Source organism: Chrysoperla carnea, chromosome 3, assembly GCF_905475395.1.
Source record: "Chrysoperla carnea chromosome 3, inChrCarn1.1, whole genome shotgun sequence".
NCBI classification, from domain to species: Eukaryota; Metazoa; Arthropoda; class Insecta; order Neuroptera; family Chrysopidae; genus Chrysoperla; species Chrysoperla carnea.
In genome coordinates this window covers 93229852-93252629 of record NC_058339.1, presented here as the reverse complement: position 1 = coordinate 93252629, position 22778 = coordinate 93229852, and the positions used below count along the sequence as shown (strand labels likewise).

At 29.1% G+C, this 22778-nt stretch overlaps 1 protein-coding gene across 1 annotated transcript in view; it reads left to right on the top strand.

Moving 5' to 3' along the window:
- Window positions 1-22778, top strand: part of LOC123296824 (metabotropic glutamate receptor 4-like) — a 244857-nt gene that overhangs the window by 140184 nt on the left and 81895 nt on the right. Inside the window, exon 2 of the mRNA XM_044878490.1 lies at window positions 18930-19072. The gene's annotated coding sequence lies outside the window, so the exon portion shown is untranslated. The remainder of the gene's footprint in view (window positions 1-18929; window positions 19073-22778) is intronic.

The window sequence follows — 22778 nt, the reverse complement described above, 5'->3', positions numbered from 1 at the left end:
AAAATACACTTTTCATACACATGTAGAATACGATTTGTTGTACAAAAATTGAAACAATAGTTTCCAACTTACATTAATGTATAGACAGGTACATATTATTTGAGCTAACATTCTTTCATGTGCTTAAAATAATGTTTTGTTCTTCAAAATTGTATCCAACATTTTTATGTACGTTCTCAGACAAATCAATATTTTCATTTCACAATGGTATTCTTTTCACTATTTCACTGATATCAAAGTAGTCCGGCTGTTGTGTAGTCAACTAGGCAATTTGTATGACGTATATGTAATAAAATACTTTAAAAATATTGCAAAAACGTCAAAAATCAAAGTTTGATTATGTTTTCTTTTTAGGTAAAATGTTATTTTTGCATAAGCAGAATCTGTGATAAATTTTCATCACGGTGAAAACTTTTTTGGCGCTCATTCACCGATTAATTTTTGTACAACTAACATTATTGTGAGTTCTTACATGTTAATCATAAAAAATGAAATAATACCAAATTTTTCCCCCAAACTGTGATCAAAGAACTTTGAACTATCATCATTTACCGCACTTGCTCAAACAGCCGAACCACTTTAACTCAAATTCATAGAAAATGGTACATATTGGAGAGTATTTTGAGAATATGACTGTACTAAAACGTATGTGTAATAATAATAATAATAATAATAATAATAATAATAATAATAATAATAATATATAAATGTAACAACAAGAACGAACGCATTGCATCAACTTTTAACATATTACAACAATTTACAATGAACTTTTATGTAAATGGTGAAATAATGGAAAATACATGCGCTTTATTGAAAGCTTGTTTCAAGGTAAAATTTCAACATATACAATTTTATTCAGGATGTCATTACCTACACAGTAATAAGAAAAGCATGACGTTTATTACAACGCTGGTATGATATAAGTACAGATACTAAAAAAGTTTTTGGTAATATTGATGAAAGATCCATAACTATGGCGTTATTTAAATACTGTATGGTATCAAAACTTTGGTAGCACTTACATTAGTTAATAACAAATTCAACTCGACAGTCTAGAGTCCTCAACTACACTTCAAATGTCGTTATTCTACTTGTTTATTGAACTAGGATCCTATTTAGAATAAGTGTAAAAGTTCACCAGCATTCAGCATTATACCATATACCAGCATTGTAATAAATGCCATTGATTTCTTTCCGTGGTGTAAATGAAGCCACAATACATAATATTGTACATAATTTAGTTGTTTAAGTTATGTGTTATGTGTTGTAATGGCATTCACATTACATAAACATGAAACATTATGTTGATTGTTCTTAAATATTTTTAAATTCTGTTCATTCAACGATGATGTTTGAAATGTACACTCAAATCAACATTTTTTATGTTTTATACTTCGTAGCACTTCTATACGTAAAAGCATTTTCCGAAATTACATCAAAGTCTTTAAAAATATCGAAAAACCATCAAAAACCAAAATTTTCTTTTTGGTTTTTGGAAAGGACTATAAGGTAATGTTTTTGTTTTGCATAAACACAATCTGTGATAAATTTTCTTCATGATGAAAACTTTTTTTGCAGCTCAATCAACGATTTTTGTACAATTAACATTATTATGAGTTCTTCGATAAAGTACTATGTTAAAAATCACAATTTTAAAATGAAATAATTCAAAATTTTGTCTCTCAAGAGGTCCCAAAATTGTGTTTTGTGATCAAGATACTTTCAAGTATCATTTATCGCAAAAAAATTAACATTCGCCGAACTTGCTCAAACAGCCAAACCACTATAAAAGTGAAATATATATATTTTTTTGTAAACTCAAATTTCCACACCATATCCCAACAAAATATATATTTTTGCATACAATTTTGATTAATATTCAGTCAACTTTGAATAACGTCTTATTGTATTTACGTGCTGTAACGTTTATTCTCGTTACAGCACTAATAAAAAGAATTAATTGAATATTACAATTAAATAATATTCATGATTTAAATAACATATTTTATGTAACCAACTCCACATAATTCATTTACAAAGCTCTCATAATTCATATCTATATTTCCATATTATTCATACTCATTATAAATATTAATCAATATGATAAGCTAGTTAGTTGAAGCTATGTTATCAACCTATACAGGGTGAGTCATTTTAATCTATAATGGCTATTGGCTCGTTTCGAAGTTAACCAATCAAAAAATTACTTAAATAAAAATTATAGAGTTTCAAGGATGACACCTTGTTCTGAATTCAGATTGAACCTGGTTTTTCGGGGTTCTCGAATAACCAATTTAGGCCCTAAACAGTAAGAAATAGAATAAATGTATAAAAAACAAAAAAATTAAAAAAAAACAAAAAAAAAAAAACATTTTTTTCGAAAATCGTCAACTTTCGGAGGAAAAGCAATTTTTTGAAGATAATTGAAGACAAAAAGGTCTACGCTAATAATCTTCAAACCAAGGATGATATGGAATTTAATATCCTTGATGTCATTTAAGAGATAAGGATGGAATACGCTTCATATAAGTTATAAATTTAATAAAATAACATTTTTATTAAATATAAAAGTTATTAATATTTGTAAAATATTTTTAATTAAAATGTTAATTTTAAATTTTTGTTTTTATCAAATTGAAAATATGATTCTGATGACAACATATGAACAGTTAGAGTTTTATATCTATTTACATACCTGTCTGTCTGGTTGTGTACATTGCTATGTAATCTATCTATTTATGATGTACAGAGACGGCTTTAGGTACACAAACTTGAATTGTACTGGGATTTCAAAAATTGTGCGACGTTTAAAATAGATTTTTGAAACAGCACAAACGTGAGTGGGGATTTTATAACCCAGAGAAATAAAACAACATCTACTTTTTTCATCGCGATTATCTTTATTTGGATTCAGGAAAGGACCTATGAAAAGTTCATTGTAAAATAATGTGAGCAAAAAAAGAAACGAGAGAATTAGAGTGTGCCGACATTTGTTTTTAAAATCCTTGTATATGAAAATGGATTTAGATTATTTGTTTTATTAATTAAAAAGTACTGAATAAGCAACATATTATTGGAAATTAATTATTTTGTATAATGGTTAGTGCGGTCAATGTGATGTGGTCTACGGTCAGCAGTGGTGAACGGTCAGTGGTTGATTTATCATATCGAACATTCTATTATTAAAATTGGTAAATAATCAATGTTTTTAAGTACCAATCTCATTAACAATAAAACAGCTACTAAGCCAAGGTATGCAAATAGTACTGTAAAAGATGTAACAAAAATCGGCTAAAGAAATCGTTCACATTTCGCTAAAACCTCATGGAATGTATTTCTTCTCGATGTCAAATATCATTAGTAAGGCATGAAGTTAGTTCCACAATGTTTCTATTTTTAATTCAATGAAACGATTAATCTTGTCTTCTGTTAAATAAGCATTTTTTTTTTAAGTTAAAATTGCGATGTACAGATGATGACGTATAAATTACATTTTAACTAAATTAAACTAAACTGTAGTGTTTTAAACTATTCGTAACATTAAACTACACTTTATACTAAAAAATAAATGAACATTCTGAACGGTCCATGGGTGCAGTTAAACCTCAAGTTGTAGCTAAATATAGACTGTGACCATTATGGGCAGCCAGTTCATAAGCAATATAAAAATTGTTCATAAATATTTTTGGGTATTTAATCATTTTATACTTTTCATGATCATGATTGAGTCTAACTTGCCTTGGCAAGTAACTTACTAAAATAAGGAATATACTCGTTGGGTAATTTTGATGAGGCTATCCTTAGCAGTAACAGTTTGTATCTTTCTATCAGTGAACATAGAAATTCTACAATACATTCAATTACATTCGCTTCGCTACAAAACTTTTCCTTCATATTGTTGTGTTCAAAATTTTGTAAAAACCACCGCACTAACCAACCAACCAACTCAATTCCATTCTAACTACATAGAACTGAACTGAATATAGATATATTTGAGGTAGAAAAGTTCCGAACGTACGAACTAAATTTAGTATAAATTTATAAAATATCGGTGGATACTTTGAAACTAATAAATAAAATTAACATTTTTGTCTATGCATGCGAAATTTATTAGAAAATTGCTTTATAATTCAATAATACAGGTGTTTACAAAGTTTATTTACACGTCTTTTAGAAATTAGTTTCAATTTTTAACACCATGAAGGAAGTAAAACGAAAAGTAGCGAAAAATTGACAACATTGGTAAAAAGTTTGACTAAAAATTAGTGGGTTTCAAAAAATAATCCAATCAGATTGGATAAAATTTGGCTGTATTATCAAAAAAAATGATTTTTTTGACTTAATGACGTCATCAAAATCCAAAAAATTTATTTTTGCTCTATTACCATCCAAATTTTATCCAATTTTGATAAGCCAAATATGGAATCCTACTAAATTTGGGTCATACTTTTCAAATTTGTGTTCAAATTAAACCTATCTTTAACAGGTTTCACACAGAAGTGAACGATAGCGAATAATTAACAACACAGTTGAAAAGTTTGACCCGAAATTAGTGGGTTTCAAAAAAAAATTCAAATAGAACATGCTGTATAATTGTTGAGCTATACCCGTATATATAAGTACGAAAGTACTTTAGTTAGAATAGAATTTCCTACATTTGATGTATGCATCAGACATACATAGAACATTCATAGGAATTATCAAATAATTTCTAAACGTCTCAGTAAACAATTATCTTTGTAAGATAATGGTTGTGGTAAACCATTGCTATAGCAATGTTTAGTTGTACCTTTAGCGCTCCCTCTCAGATCAAACTCAAACATTCCACGTATATACCTAACTAACTGTACATACTGGACTAGATGGTTCAAAAAAAAATTATCAACTCTGTTTATAAGCTGGGAATCCTTGACAGTAAAACTACACTTAGATGGATTTCGAAATAATCAATCTGTTTATAAGCAATCAAAGATTGAATTCAAAGATTTTCCATCTTCTTCTTAGCAAAACAAAGTTTTATATGTAATCTCTATATAGATCATCTAAACCTTCGTTTAGGTTGTTTAATTAGTTTTTCAACCTTCTCGATTCTAAAGAGTCAGTCGATGGTTCGTTCTCAGTACACTCTAGAACTAGAGTGCTATTGACTCTAGAGGCCCATTCAAAACTTTTTCCAATATGCAAATATTATGATTATTACTTATACTTAATGTAGACTGACCTTTAATTTGATTTCATTTTATTTTCTAGGCAGATAGATCTATGCAAGAAGTATCGAATATACAAGGTCCTTAATTCTATTGCAAGATGTTTGAATATGTTTTTCAAACTTCGATGTGGATTAAAAAAGTTCCATCTCTTTGATGATTGACAAAATAGATTTGAAATATTGGTATTAAGATGGTGGAAGCGCAATGAAGATATTTAACTAATGTAAAAGTATATCCTATATTACACATAATACAATTTCCCGTTTCTTCCACCAAAATTTTATTAGTTTTATATTATTTTTTATTTGGTCTAACTAAGACGGTATAAAGTCAATCTTATATGTTATCTCTATAGAGATACCCACGTATGACGTCACTAGTAGATATCTTCCTCTTTGTTTAGTTCGAAATTTTAAACGTTCATATCTTGCATACTAGTAAAGCTTTTTAAAAGTGCAGTGAGCATTCTTCATCTGAAGTGATAACAAAACTTTTGTCCAATCCCCTATTTTGTAAGCTACCTGTTAAAAAAAAGTAGGTTAACTGTGTATTCATACATTTTTTTGAGACATTCTGTAAAACAGACATCTTTTGCTGTCTCATATATGAGATTCTTTATAATAAATAGTCATTCATAGTTCCTTAGCCTTAAATAGAAATATTTTCTAAGAAATTTTTATTTTCTTTTATTAATTTAAATTTCATTTTAAAAATAATAATAATAATAAAAATTCTCAGAAAGAAACTCATATTTTCCGTGTTTATGACGATAATGATCTTATATAAAAGTTTTTTTTTAATAAAAACGCAAAGAAAATTGAGTTTCTCGTAAATATCAAATCTGTTAAATTTTTTAAAGCTTCTTTTTAAATTCTTAAAAGTAGCTTTATCATTAATAAAACCTAACAAACCTTTAGGTTTTTGTTTTGATATTTTAAGGAGTTGATCCGTTTTAATCCATAACACGAAGAGATTTGGTCACTTATCTGTCTTCGACTGTTTGTCCATTTAGACTTAGGTTCCGGGTTCGAATCCAGGCAGCGGCAGTGTGAACAATTTATAATTGATGGGAGTGCAAAATTGATCACATTGTCGTCGCTTGGATAAGAACGAAATAACCGACTCCACCCACATCAAAAAGTAATTATAAATATGTTTGTAATTAAATAAATAAAAAGATTAACAAATAATGATGTGGGTGGCCTCTGTTATAGGCGTATATATCAGAGAAACGGAGGTTAAACCTTATTATTATTATTATATATATATCGGTATTTTTTTAGTTAAACTCACGAAAATACTATCAACTTGTATAACTTGTATAGTTTATCTATCTATAATGCATAAATCTTAATTGATAATTATCTGTTATAGGTAGATAATAAGTAGGTAATCTTACCTTATGTAAAACAATTTATTTTGTAAACAAAAGTTGTATTACAAACAAACAACTATTATTAATTAATTAATTAATTATAAACAGTTGTAAAGTAATATTAATATTAATAGATCTATGATGGATGATAAAGTAAGTGTTTATGATTAATATCAATAGATGTCATCTAAGTATATCTCTTGTACAATGTACCAACATTGTACACAGTATTACATTATCTTGATGTTTTGTTTTATAATAAGATCAAATACAAGATATATGTATCTTTGATAATGTATTTAATTAAATTGTTATTATTACAAAATTATGTACTAACTTGTTATATATAAGTAAGGTTATGGATGTAGGTATTATAGACCTGTATTTAAAGTAGTCCGGTTGTATGACGTAAAAGTACTAAAATGCTCTAAAATTATCGTTAAGAATGTATGAGCATGGTAATGGGGGCACAAATTTAAAAATAGATATTTTCAATTTTGATAATAAATTTATATTATTACTTGACGATATAAGACGAAAAGTAAGAATACAATTTTTCGATATCTGGCTTAATTTTCAAAATATCGAAAATTGAAAATTTTGTTTAATTACTTAGCTTTCGATATTTCGAAAACCAAGACACATATCGAAAAATTTTATTCTTATTTTTCGTCTACATTCATGAAGTTATAACAAAATTCATCATCAAAGTTGAAAATAAGATAAAAATAATTTCAACCCTTAATCTACCCTGCTCTTACATCCCTTATATGGACGGTGACACTTAGTTTTTTTCTTTTCTAATTCATTGCTAATATGTTTACTTTCTATTAAAAAGTTTTTTTTAAATTTGTTTTCATTCATTCCAAATGAAAATTATCAAAAACTTCCAAAATATGTCGTTTTTTGAGATTCCTCCATAAGAGCCAATGTATTTTATATCGATTTTTAATGACTTTTTTCTTAAAAATTTGCACGGATACCTAAGCTGAAATTTTAACCACATATTCTTTGAGTAAAAGACTACCTACAAACAAATTTTGAGCCTTTAAATCAAACATTGTTGTCATGCTCATACATCCTTAAAGTGTAAAACCAAAGTTTTTTTATGTTTTCTTTTTGGAAAGCACCGTAAGGCTAAGTTTTTTTTTACTTTTCATGATGAAAGCTTTTTTGAAGCTCAATTACCGATTAATTTTTGTACAATTAACATTATTGTGAATTCTTCCATGAGGTACTGTGTTAAAAATGACAATTTTAAAATGACGTAATTCAAAATTTTGCTCCCCAAGAGACCACAAAAACTGTGTTTATTGTGATCAAGAAAATTTGAACTATCATTCCCCGCAAAAGAAAAAACATTCACCGTTTCACCGTACTTGCACATATTGCCGGACTACCTTAAGAAGAATATGATGCATGTATGTACAGGTTGATCGAGCGCCTAAAGATTATCGAACGATTGACGGGCTACCAAGATGAACGTCAAAAGAGTTCATTTTAATACCCTCTTTGTAATAACTTTTTTAAGTTATCGAAAAATGAAAATTTTACATAAAAACGATGTAATATCTAATACTTATTTTGGAATGTATCACCACAACTGAATCACTCTGTACATGTGTGTATGGTAAGTAAGTAATAGGTATCCTTTCTTAATTTAATATATTCAATCATAATCCTTGAATTGAATTGAATTGAATGTAATCTGAGCGTGAACATGACCATACTATAAGATCATTAACACATACATACTTGTACCAGTAGTTACTTGTACCAGTACCTTGTAAGTAAGTAAGTAGTAGCTTGTCCACATTAACCACAATGATAACAAGTAGAGTGTGGACTGTAGACAGCTGTGTAGACAGTGTAGACGGACTGTGGCTATATTTAATAGTAAATAATGTTTTTGATATTAAGTACGTATAAGTTTATTTTGTACACGCTAACTAAGCAACAACTTAATCGAGAACTTTAGTAAACAACTTTAACTAACGATACGATACTGAGATTCTAATTATTGTGATTACAATTATATATGGAGTGGCCTTTAAACTAGAATACTAAAAACTATTCTTAACAAAATCCACCACAAGTGAAATTTACAAAATTAAGAAAACCTCGACAAATTTTTCGGGTGCGGAGTCGTAAAGTCGCAATTGAAACGTTTCTAAGAACGTTCTCCATTAAATTACCTTTTTCCTTAGAGCCTTCTCCAAAGTGTACCGATTTTGAGGATCAACACATTTTTTTCAGGTACAATTCAGGTAGCTCGCACTTGAAACATAGCTTATAATATTCCCCGTAAAATTACCTATGAAACGAAACCAAAAAATCGAAATTGGTTCATCCATTTAGGCGATTGCGATGCCACAGACAGGCGCACAGACACGTAGACATACAGATAGACATAGCGGTCAAACTTATAACATCCTTTTTTTGATTTGGGGGTTAAAAAAATAAATTTCAATAAAATTGTGTCGAAATTATGATTTACAAAGTTAAGGAATATTTAACGGGAGAAATATTTGCGCATTAGCAGAACGAGTGAGCAAATCTCTGATCACGCGACTGAAGATTACCGAACGGTCACATCTGTTTACGGGTTAAAGGCCATCCAATATATTTAATACTTCAATCTTCATTAACAACTTTACATGTATCCCTTTAAGTCCTTCCTCTTATCCATGTCCATCATCCATATATAAGTAAATATGGTTCTGGTCGACTAAACATTACACATAATCAACCAATAATTTGTTCGTTCATTGTTAATCAAAACAGTGTTTTCATTAAGATCCGTCTTTTGTTGTTATGTTAATGTTAATACGTTACATTGTTAACAATATGAACATTATTATGTAATCATCAATTGTTATTAAGCATACCAGCCAACCAACAAACGACCAACCATCACACCATCATCAGGGAGGGGTGGTTGCAGGTGACACCATCAAACATGATAATCAAGTTGTTATTATTAAATTTGTGTGAACTTTACACCTGGCCATCATTCATTATGTAAGAAACCATACAAAATGATTACTTACGTTTGTCAATTACATAGGATTAGATCGACACCTCTAAGAATCCATAAACTAGGTTTATTCAGGGAATATTAATGAATTTTGTTTTAATAAAAGCTTACTCATGTAACAAGTGTTGGGTGAAGGAAACTCGCTCGGTAACAGAGCCGAGGAGATCTTGAAGCTAAACAGAGCTGATATTAGAGTCATCGTAGAGTTACTCACAGGGCATGATAACCTGAACAAGTTCCAACATCAGATTGGAAAAAGACTATCTCCCGCGTGTGACAGATGCGGAGAAAATTCAGAAGAAACATCGATCCACTTTCTTTGTTACTGCCCGACGCTCATACAGTAGCGAAGGAAATGGTTTGGTTCGGCCATAGACGAACGAGAAGAAATTAGGAAACTCAGCGCTAGGCAAATCCTGGGTTTCAGTACATCAGTTGGTTATAATAGCCACTGAAAAGCGTAGCAGGGATAAAGTACAAGGGACTATTTGGCTAGGTGCTCTGAACCATTGCTTCGAGACCCGATGCTCGAGCATGGCCTGCTAACCTCCATACCCATACCCCCCATACCCAACAAACAGTAAAAGACAAATTATTTTTCGAATAATTATAAAATAACCAAGATTAAAACCATCAAAGATTTGTTTGCAACTCTTTCCAGCAAAACAGAATTTCATATGGAGATCTTATTACAAATATAGTATACGACATCAAATTCCTGGGACAGATTCTGGGTGGAAACGCTGTGGGTTCTGCGTGGCGTATGACCTCAGCAGAATTGTATAGCTTCATCTGCTTTTAATAGCATCTCTTACCCAAAGACGTCTCGTCTTCGGGTGACTGGTTGTTCTCAACTAGGACACAGAAGAACTCTTGGTTTAAATGCTAAGGACTCACTTGCGGTACCCTTATTATGTTTCTATTAATAATTTAAAAAACATAGTTATTCCAAAGTTTTAAGTTTTCACTTATATCGATAGTTCTCATGACTTTCTATCATTTTTTTATATTTCTTGAGAGTAGAAACCTCAATGAAACCTCAATAATAATACCAGGAAAAGTTATGGTTCCCAACTCCCAGATGAAAGTATCAACTTTCACTTTATATAATTATTAATTATAGAATCATAGATATTATGGAATTAATAAAATTCTCTGATGATATTTTAAATATTGATTAATATAGTTGGTATACGTAGATATGTGATAAACAGAGATAACACAATCTCAACTCATTTAAATAAAGTAGATAAAATAGATTTAATATAGTGGAGGTGATGGATAAAATGTATGATGGGTACTTGTTGCTTTAGTTTAAAATAATAATTATTAATAGTAATGGTCTGATTCAATGGTTTGATTGATAAAATCATGGAAATAAGAATATAAGAGGAAGTACACTACATAATAATATTATATTATATTACTAGCAGACCCTGATACTATTCAATTAACATCATTGCGTCACAACGATGTTTTTAAAACTGTCTGTAACTAAAAATTTCAGGAAAAATAGAAAATAACAAGTGAAAACAAACAATTGACTGAGTTAATTGTTGAAATACCATGCATAGTCAGTGTTGACTTCTTTATCACATTACACATACAAACATGTGACACATACATAACTGATAATCATATAGTATATATTATAAAATTTCCGCCTAATTGGCGCCCTCACGGGTAAACCGTGATGTTTACGAAAAAATGTTTCAAACAAAAGTTGTTTAATTTTGACCTAGACCCAATTGACCTATGATGCTCATTAACGAACTTGACGTCACTTTTTAAGTCCTGAGTACCCTGTAAAAATTTCAGCTCGATTTCTTTTTTCGTTTTTGAGTTATCGTGTCCACAGATGGACGGACGGACGGACGGACAACCGGAAATGGACTAATTAGGTGATTTTATGAAGACCTATGACAAAATTATTTTCCTAGCATCATTATTTTTAAGCGTTACAAACTTGGGACTAAACTTAATATACTATGTATATTTCATATATACATAGTATAAAAATATAAAATAAAAACAGTTTTGTTATAAAACTAATCTTGTTATTTTTGCTGAAAAAAACTTTGGTTCAAAATCGTAATTAATGCAATAAATAGGTAGATACTTATATAGGTATAGTATTTAATCAATTTGTTCTTTTATTCCTTCCTCTCATATTCTTTTTTCAATGGTTGGTGCTCTATAACTATGGTATTGTATTTTAATGAATATATTTAGTGTGAACCAACATTTATAAACATTCATTCATCCGAGCCAGTTTGCTTAGTTAGTTTTTCAACCTTCTCGATTCTAGAGAGTCAGTCGATGGTTCGTTCTCAGTACACTCTAGAACTAGAGTGCTATAGACTCTAGAGGCCCATTCAAAACTTTTTCCAATATGCAAATATTATGATTATTACTTATACTTAATGTAGACTGACCTTTTCTTTGATTTCATTTTATTTTCTAGGCAGATAGATCTATGCAAGAAGTATCGAATGTACAGGGTCCTTAATTCTATTGCAAGATGTTTGAATATGTTTTTCAAACTTCGATGTGGATTAAAAAAGTTCCATCTCTTTGATGATTGACAAAATAGATTTGAAATATTGGTATTAAGATGGTGGAAGCGCAATGAAGATATTTAACTAATGTAAAAGTATATCCTATATTACACATAATACAATTTCCCGTTTCTTCCACCAAAATTTTATAAGTTTTATATTATTTTTTATATGGTTTAACTAAGACGGTATAAGGCCAATCTTAACCCATCTGAGAACCAGATGAGACATATTTGAATGAAATTTTCTTGATTTTTAAACATTCTTTTCATAGTTTTTCTCGAAATCGAAAAATGTTCATGAGAAATATGTCTCATTTGATTACGACCTTATTTTTAGCTTCACGTTTGAGGAAATGACTATTCAAATGTTATACTTAGAATTCCAAGAACATCTTAGAATAAATAATTTCTAGATAGAATCTATAATTAAACATACATGTGTAGTTTAGTTATTCGAATCTATTTAACTGAATATAATTTATTAATGTTTCAATCAAATTATTACACTTAATTATCATGTCATGCTTTATGCTTGATCATGCTTCATTATTATGCTTCTAGCTTCTAGCTTACAACTCACAGCTCACAAAGCTTATTAAATAATCATTCATTGTGAAATTACAATCATTTAATGAAAATTAATTAACAAGAGAAATGTTTTTGGAAATTAATTAACATTTATCAGGAAGTTATTTCTGGATTTATTTTGTTTGGAAGTTGAAAAATTTTGAAATTTGCTGTCAAATATTTTGAACCTATATTTCTTATAACATGATGATTCGGATTTGCTTGCTGGTTGGGACGTAAATCCAAAATAAGTGTAACAAAAGAAAGCAACACCAAAAACCTACCATTTTCACCAAGGTCATCTAGGAAATCAAAAATTTTTCAAACGATTCGGCTTCTTAAGAATTTTGAAAATATGCAAAAATATTTTTTAAATTTTTTGTCAAAATTTTAGCAAGTGAGTTTGATCAACAGTTAAAGATAATAGAGATAATTTAAAGTAAGTACCAGGAAATTTTATATTATGTCATAATAAATATCCTGATCAAACGAAATGTAGGTAATGTACGCCTATATTGGGTTGACTACTAAATCAGAAGTATGTCTTTTTAAAAGTCTAAAATTATCTAAAATTAATAAAGTAAATTTTCAGAAAAATATCTTGTAAATATAAAAATAAACGTTTCATTTATAATGTACGAAAGGAATATAGTTCCTACCGAATTCCAAGATCTCTAGAACAAATAATTTCTAGGTAGAATCTATAATTAATCCCAAATTTTATTGCGATTTAGAAATTAGTATAAAATATTGTAAGCTTTTTTATCCGTAGAATCCAAAAAGAAATAAAATAAGCCATCCAGTAAAAACACATGACATTTTCTAATCGATTTATTTATTTTTACTAAAATTGTGTTATTAAAAATTAATATATGTAGAAACTATATAATACATACAACTTAAATCAGTGAGTTATGTAGAGAGCTTTAGGAGCTTCGAACACCTGAGATAAGTAAATAGCTGAGGATGCATAACAGTACATTCTAAACCATCTTATTTATCTGCAAACGAATATTTTATAAAGACAAGTCATTCGATCACCCATAAATTTTATCAAAATATTTATGCTCTATTTTCAATAATTCCTTAATGTTTTAGTATTCCTGTTTCAATGTTTTCTCAATACCATGACGATAATGTTTAGAATTGGAATAAAATATCAAGAGTTTACTCATTTTAGTCCCAAGCTTGTAACTCTTAGAAATATTGAAGATAGGAATATAATTTTGTGTTCTTTAAATTACCTAAAAATTTGTGTGTTCTTTTAATTACCTAATTAGTTCATTTCTGTCCGTCCGTCGGTCGACATGATAACTGAAAAACAGAAGAAAAAAAACTGTCGAAAATCAAGCTCATTTCTTTCGCCTTTTTCACTAATTCCAACACTTTCTCTATTTTAACAATTAATTCAGTCAAATCTTTATTTTGACTTTTTTTCCTAATTTTTCCTTGACAACTAATAATGTTCCATTCTTATGATCGTAAGAATAGTAAAAATAGAACTTAAAATTTATTATAAATGTTTGAAGTGGTTTCAGATATGTATACACATACAATTCTTGTACGCTATGCTGTAAAGCTATTCCTACTTATTCCTTCTGGAATGAATAGTTGGAGCTGGTGCCTGGTTGTCTTCTAAGTAAGGTGATGAAGATCGTTAGGTATTTACATACTTTACCTTCCTTCTAAAATTAATTACTTATATTGTTATATAGGTACTTGTGTTAGATCAAGTAACTACATGGTGACATAAAAGTTACTGCACTATCCTTATGTATTATAAATGTGAAAGTAATGATGTTTGTTTGTTTGTTACGCTTTCACGCAACTTGAAACTGTACAACAATATAGTTTATATACATCAGAATAACACATGATCATCAGAATAACAAATCTGTTACTGCCACCATCTATGATCGTCATTTCGAACCACAGATTAATTCGGTATTTTAAACAATATAAGCATAATAAGACCAGTGTTAAATATGCCTACTTTTGAAGTTATTTATTCATTTAAATCATCGGACAATTCCTCCAAAAATTTTCAAAATTATTTAGACTTAATCCAACTTCATACAATGAAAAAATCAAGCATTTTATCCCGAATCGCCTTGGTGTTCGTACATTCTTACCTGAATGAATATCGAATGTCAAATTAATGCAGGTTTCTTGACTTTTTGAATCGTTTGTACTTTATTATTGTAATAACAATCGATATTTGTAATTAATAATAAATACACATAGTTTAGTTGTATTGGTGGTATGGTGGCATGGTATATATAGTCAAGATGGTAGTGTTGGGAAAGTAAATGTAATTTATTTGTAATCAGATGACTTTATATTCTTTATTATTATTTATCAATTTAATTAAGAAATTTAATATCATTTAAAGATTTTATTTCAAATATAGAAAGAAATACAATACCGATATAGATTTTTAATTAATTATTTATATAAAAATATAATTAAAAATATTTTAGATATTTGTAACGACATAACAGAGAGTCCGATATCTTAGAAAGACAAAAAATATAGTTATGTAGTATAAAAAAAACGAGAGATGTCGTGGGACACTCCGTTGGAACTATGTTCCTATAGTATCTTCGTATATTACAAATGTAGCACTTACTTTTTTACTCAAATTTGCTTTGATTTTTTTGCTGATTTGAATGATTGATTATGCATATATTCAATTTTCACAAGGTACCATTTTTGTACTTTCCCCTTGATATCTAAATCGACGTGTTTTCACTCAAAACAATAATCACATCAGATCAAGAATTATTAATGGTGGATACTTTTGAAATTAACACACGGTATAATAATTATTATAATTAGGTACAAAGCTGCTGCTGCCCTGTTCATATGTTGTCTAATTATAATATTTTCATCATTTAATCCTAATTATTATTATGTTTGTACAATTTGTTAACTATAATCCTAACAAAATCTAATTGGACGTAACCCACACGACTCGTTGTGATCACCATTTAGTAATATTTTAATCTTTGTATGTGGTGCTGTCAGGTTACAAATCCTAGGTTTATCCAAAACCATATAAGCGTAGTAGAGTTTAGTGTGCGGGAGTTTTCATCAAATTTTTGATAAATGTATATAAACGCTAACCCATTAATTTTAACTGTTGATTGGTTCAAAATATAGATTTTATTTAAATTAGTGGCTTTCATTTAATCTACACGGTGTTCTAAAAGTCGTGGATATCAATAGTCCTGGAGCCCGCGACAATAAAACTGCACTTAAACGGATTTCGAAAATTCGCATAGGAATCAATACTTCTTAACGATAGGTACAATATGAACTAGGTGTGCCTGAGTTTCTCCTGGCAGAAATATTTTTTGCCAGGATTTTTGTATTTTTTACTAGTGTGGCCGATATTTTGATCAAGTTTTGATTTTCCGAAAAAAGATAACTTTTGCAATAAAATGGTCTCTAACAAATTAATTTCCATGTAAGTGCAAATTACTTGTAATTATTAAAAATATTTGATTTTTATTAATTATTTATTTTATTCTCAACTGTTATTTTATTTTCCCATCGGATCGATCCACTATTATTGTGGTTTTTTTTAATCAAATAGAAAATTTTTTGTTTAGTATATTTATTTACTTAGACATGCCATGACATGCAACTCATTTCATTTAGTTGACAGTTTCCATTAGTGTGCTAAAATAGTTTTACTTATTTTATAAAAATATCTGTTAAGCGTGAGTTGGTACTGATACAATTAGTATTCCGTATTCAATCAAGAAGTTCAAATGGTAACAAAAATACATTAAGTTTAATATAATACTTTTAGATTGGAAAAGTTATTTTAATACATCATTTGGCTTCTTAAAAATTAAAAAATTGGTAACCTTTCTTCTTTTTAATGATTTATATCAGCAAATATTCCGTCAATTTGTGCTAAGACTACGGAATCTCAAAAAATATTTATTACGTAGCGTTTAGTATACATGATTTATTTGTTAATGACATGTCGCTGATTAAAAGTATAAAAAAAATGGTCGAGAATGGATTCTGAGAAACACCCCAGGCATTGATAAATATTCCGAGAATAGTTTGTGTTCCTATTTTATGATTAGAAATCAATAACTAATATTTAAGTTTTATTTACGACAATTTTGAGCATAAAATTTATAGGGTGGGCTATTTTAATCTGTTATGGTTAATAGCTCGTTTTATAGTAGGTTAGGTTGGGTTAGAGTGGCTCTACTGGGGTGAGACACACTTAGACCATAGCACACACTTACACCAATGCCCGTTGTCAGACCGAAAGAGCACTAATAAGTTGTCAGACCACTAATCCATGAAGCATTTGGAGCTGTTTAACCACGACAGGAGTGCTTTGATGTCAATGGACTCTAGGTTGGAGAGATCGTCAAAGAAAGGCTGGCTCAGTTGAGTCCATCTCCTTTTGGCAAGAGCTGTACAGTGACAGAGAATATCTTATCCTTACTATGACAGCGCCTCAGACATTCTCCTGTGTCCATGACTTTGACCTGAAATTCTAGTTTCAAGATCATTGGCCTTGATCTTCTAATTCTCTTGAAAATTTACTCAAAAGTTAATAACATAGATTAATAACCTTTATTGTCCCTGATAAACTTTTTTCTAAAACTTGCCTATTTACTTTCGATTAAATGCAATAAAAATGTTAGTTTTTCAAAATTTTCTATCTTTAACCTTTTAGGTCGAATCTTTTGCCAGAACATGAAATCCCTCATAAAATTCTGTAACTTTTGTTTCAGTCATTTTTAAACAAAATGAACTATTAACTAAAATAGATTAAAATGATCCACGCTGTATAATTTTTGCATAACAAGTTTTGATTATTTAAAGTTTCTTATTAATTATAAAAATAATTAAAAAGTGAATGCATGTAAATTTAATTAATAATGAATGAATGACGAACTTAAAACTAGATATTTAAAAAGTTTAAACTTTTTAATAACACAACAATCATAATTTATTTAAATTACAACTTTATACAAGTTTAGTTTAGTAGCTACATTGTAGCTTGTAGCAGCTAGTAAGTATATTTGTGTAAATAAAGTACTATCTAGTAAGTTTTAGTAACTTACTAGACGACACCATCTAGAATTAGTAGTGTTTGTGGTCTTATTATTATCATACTACCTTGCTAGCTGTCTTTTTGTTACAGGCTGTCAATTATTATAGGCGACCTCACGGGAAGGATTTTAAGATTAAGATGTAGTTGATTAAAGTGGATCGGATGTCACGTAGCTTGTCAACTAGACAATTTGTGTGACGTAAATATGAGAAAATATCCTAAACTAGGCTATTTGTATGACGTAAATGTAGAAAAATGCTCTAAAAATATCGAAAAATCATCAAAAATCTTAGTTTTCTAATGTTTATTTAAATCCTTCATATTTTCGTAGTTATTGATGTTATCCAAAAATTTATTTCCACGATATTTTGGTTATATGACGAACATCTTTTGAAGAAATAAAAAAATTTTTGAACAAAGGACCATTGTAAAGTTGACACATTGTAGTTAAAGTTTTAAAATATGCAAAAAGAGAAAGCAAACAATACTATTATATATGATGTAAAGTGAGCTAGTTGTGTAAGCTTTGTAAGCTGTGTAAGCTGTGTTAGCTGTAAGCACCTAAATTTACAAATAAAATAAACACACATTATTATTAAATGAATAATAATAAAACAAAAGTTGTACACAAAGTTTAGTTTAGTTTTGATCGAAATATAACTTATATAATAACTTTGACTTTTTAACTTCAGGTATAAATATTATTTTGTATGTAATGAACTTTTACGATTATGTTTTGATAGTTTTAGAGTTATTTATCATCGTTATTATTATCATGCATCCCCACATTTAACCCTACCCTGTATGTCTTTGAGTCGGGATAGCAGTTTTTATCTTCGTACAACGATTAATAAAGAGGCAAAAAAACCCTAGTAACATGAAATTTAAGCAAACGTTGCTAGACAAAATTTCATCCTCACTACCACCCCACAGGAGTTAAATATGGAGAAAAACCATCCTAGAGGCAGGTTGTATATCGTGATTATTCAATCCATAAGCAATACACAAACGAACATAACCTTTTTATATTTATAGAAGTATTTTATAAAAGTATTTTATTAATTTATTGGTATTATTTGTTACAGGATCAATAAGTAACATTGATGGCGCTGAATATCATTGTAATAAAACTCAAGTGCGTAAAGTGATCTCTGGAGTGGTGGGAGCTGCAAGCAGTGTCACATCCATACAAGTTGCGAATCTTTTACGTCTATTTAAGATACCTCAGGTTAGTTTTAATATCTATTTATTGATTACCCAACGGGCCAACTATCTCTGTTTATTATAACTCTTTAGTGGTTTAATTTTAGATACAGTATGCTCCAAAAATACACGGGAAAAAAACAAGCTAAAGAAGTCTTACATAATATTTTATAGCTTTGAAAAAATGCACCTCCTACTATCCCCACTTCAATAAAATGCCTCCAAAAAATAAGAACATCCTCAAAAAATATAATAAAATTTAAAAGCATATACATAAATAATTTTGAAACATAAAAATTAAAATAAAAAAAAGATATTTTTATACATGAATCAAAAACGCCTCCAGAAAGATGAACATATCTGATAAATAATCGGTCTGGGTTCGGTCGGATGTAGTATTTGGAAGTCATTTCAGAACGAATGGACATTTTAAACGATCCTTACCCAGATTGTATTGGAACAGTATGTGCGTAATTTTTTGTAAAAGATACCATTATCAGCTACAATTTAAGCCTCAAACAGATTTCCTACGGTCGATACAAGCCCAGAAAATAACTAGCCAAAAAGCATTTTTTCGCAGAAAAACCGTATTTTCTAGTACAGTATCCAACGGATTTCACTTCAGCTAATCACGTTTTAGTTTATTAAACTGCTTTTTTCATATTTTTTATGGAAAAAAACCGGCTTTTCTCACCTTTACGATTTTTTAAAGAAACTTCCGATTACTTCATACTTAATTTTTTCTTTAATCTCGTTGGAAATCAGTCTAGTTGATTATTTTTAATATTAAAAATCTCAGCCAGTACTACTATTATCAACTTCTTCTATATGAAAATTTCCAAGGCTGGGGCTTCATAATATAAAAATTTTCCCAGATCTTGTGACAAAAAAATCTCTAAAAATGTTATTTTCATACCTTGTGATAACATCATACTAAATTTTCAAAAGACTGTCAAATATCACGTTGGGTCCAAGACTGGTGAGGTTGAGATAGAAAAGATGTTTGACTGTGGTTTGATATTATAAATGTGCTTAGTAGCTTTGTGCTTCAGTTACCACACTCTACAACACCACAATAACTATTAAGCACGACTAAACACTGAATATTGAACGTGTTTCATGAAAATTTATTTAATGATCAGAACATATTGATATAAAATAATATTGGTGTTTTTTATCCACAATCGAAAAATATATTTCTTCTATATCTTTGGTTTTATACAGGATGTAACAGAAGAGTCTGTCGTTTTTGTAGAATCCCATGTTGAAAAAGTAATAATGACTTAAAAAAAATAAATTTATTCTGACATTTTACTACTCCTATGATAATCATTCAAAACCATAAATTAAAGATTTTTTTATTTAACGAACGAAATATTTGACGCATGTTCAGAACGCGCAAGCAAATCTCTCTTCAGACGACTTAACATTACCGAACGGCCATTGCGAGTACTGATGGGTGAAATAAAATTAAACACTGAAATACTAGAACATCCTGTATTAACACAAACAGTATTTGGTAACAAATTTAAAAAATATATCAGTAAACAATGATTAGTACCACCGCACCGATAACAACATAAGTTATATTATTTGATTTGATGTTATGAATATTGTCTTTTTGCTATAAATTTTATATGAAAAAACGTTTTTCATCGATTCACTCAGATTGCGAACGATATAGAAAAATCAAAATTTAATAAAAAGCTAGGTAGGCAACCAACACATATCTACAGATATTTTATCTTGATCGGTCCAAACACACAGGCAACAAAACACACATTGTTTGAAATATTGACAGAACGTGATCAAAATATTATTGAACTGAATTTTATTTTATTTTTTCAGCAGGTATTTATTTCAATTCAAGATGATTATATACAGGGTGATTTAAAATTAACCATAGAACGGTGTATTTCTTGAATAACCTGATCAAGATAGACAAAAAAGCTCTCTTAACAAATTTCGATCTGAGACCTAATTTTCGAAATATTGTTACTTGAAAAAATTTATTTAATTAATAGTAAATTCAAATCACTATAACCGAACTCGTTCAACGACTTCTTATTTTGGGAAAATTGATCAATTTAAAGTGGATTCACTTTCTATTTTATAAAATTTATTTTCGGAAATTGTGAGAACGTAGAATAATTAATAATACTACAGTTTATAAAATAAATGCGTAGGCCCTTTTTTACGGACGTAGCTGTATAGTTAGTCCGTAGCATAGGATATAAATTACATATATAAAGCCTTACCTAGGAAGGTAGAATTGTTGTTAGTGACATTGATAAATTAGTACATAAATGATTTAAAATTTGATATATATATCTATCTCACTTTATTTGGTCATACGCCTATCTCTCTCACTCACACGATCATTGGCGTGTGTTGTCTCTTTTGATTGTTTTATAAACGGGGAGCCCGTTATAGTAAAGCTGCAATCAAACTTATTTCGAAATTTCGCATATAAATCAATGCCATTAAATGATAGGTATAATATGATTCGTATGCGATATTTGAAATCCTCGAAAATGTAGTTTTACTGCCACCGGCTCCAAAGCTATTACTTTCGTTCAGAAAATTAAAAAAATGTTTTCAGCAGATTTTTCTTTCAAACGTTATTTATAAAATACTAATAAGAAAATAAATGAAAGCTTTTTTTGAACAACACATGGCTTGAGGAGAATTTTAATTTAATAAAAACCACAACAAATTGAAAAAACATTTAATTATTACACTTGAAATTATAATAAAAATAACAATTAAAGGTTTTTTTAAGAGTCGTCATAATTTTAATTGGATTCAGCGAATTAAATATTTTACAAATAAAAATTAACCACAAAAGAAAATTATAATACCAACTGTTTTCTTTATAAAAAGTGAAGAGGCACTTTTATGGTAAGTCTTTTTTATTTGTAGCTTGTATAATTAGTTTAGTAAAAGATGTAACAAAATAGGCTATTAAAGGAAAACTAGCTTGGCCCGTGGGGAAAACCACTTTCGTAGTTGCCGTAACCTTTGACTACGCTGTACCCGTGACTAAAAACTTATTTAAAAACAAATTAAACAACAAATTTCGTAGAAAAGTGATGCAAAAATCAAAAGTTGAATCAATCTTAAGCATAAAAATCCCTTCATTATATTTTGTCCGGAAAGGTGCAAAAACTCTACTGTGGTGTGTTAGATCCACATGTACCCCCCTCCCTTCCTTCTTCATCATAATAATAATTTACACACGCATATTATTTCAAACAATTTCACAATTAAATTGTATTTTTGTGTCTCCCCACAAAAAAAAAAAGTAGGTAAAATGTAAAATGAAAAATAATGACGAAAATACGAAACATAATTTTAAAAAAAAACTTGTTTTGTTGTTTGGTCTTTAAACTCACCTTCTCCCTTCATGTTCGTTTGTTTTTCCAGCGTTCATAATGTTTCCAGCTATTTTATAATGATGTCAGAGATGATTCTCTTGTAAGAGTTCGTTGTAATGTGTTTTTTATATTTCACTTTTTTTTTTGTCATCATTAATGTGATCTTCATCAATTTATGACACAGAGTGTTTCCTGAAAGTTTCGATTCAAAGAAGAAATTGTGAAAATTCAAGAAATGTTCTTTTGATTGGTTAACTACAAAATAAGTTATAAGCCATAATAGATTAAAATACTTCAAGCTGTATACGTATCTCACAAATTTCAAAAGAGCCTAAATGCGGGTTCGAATCCAGG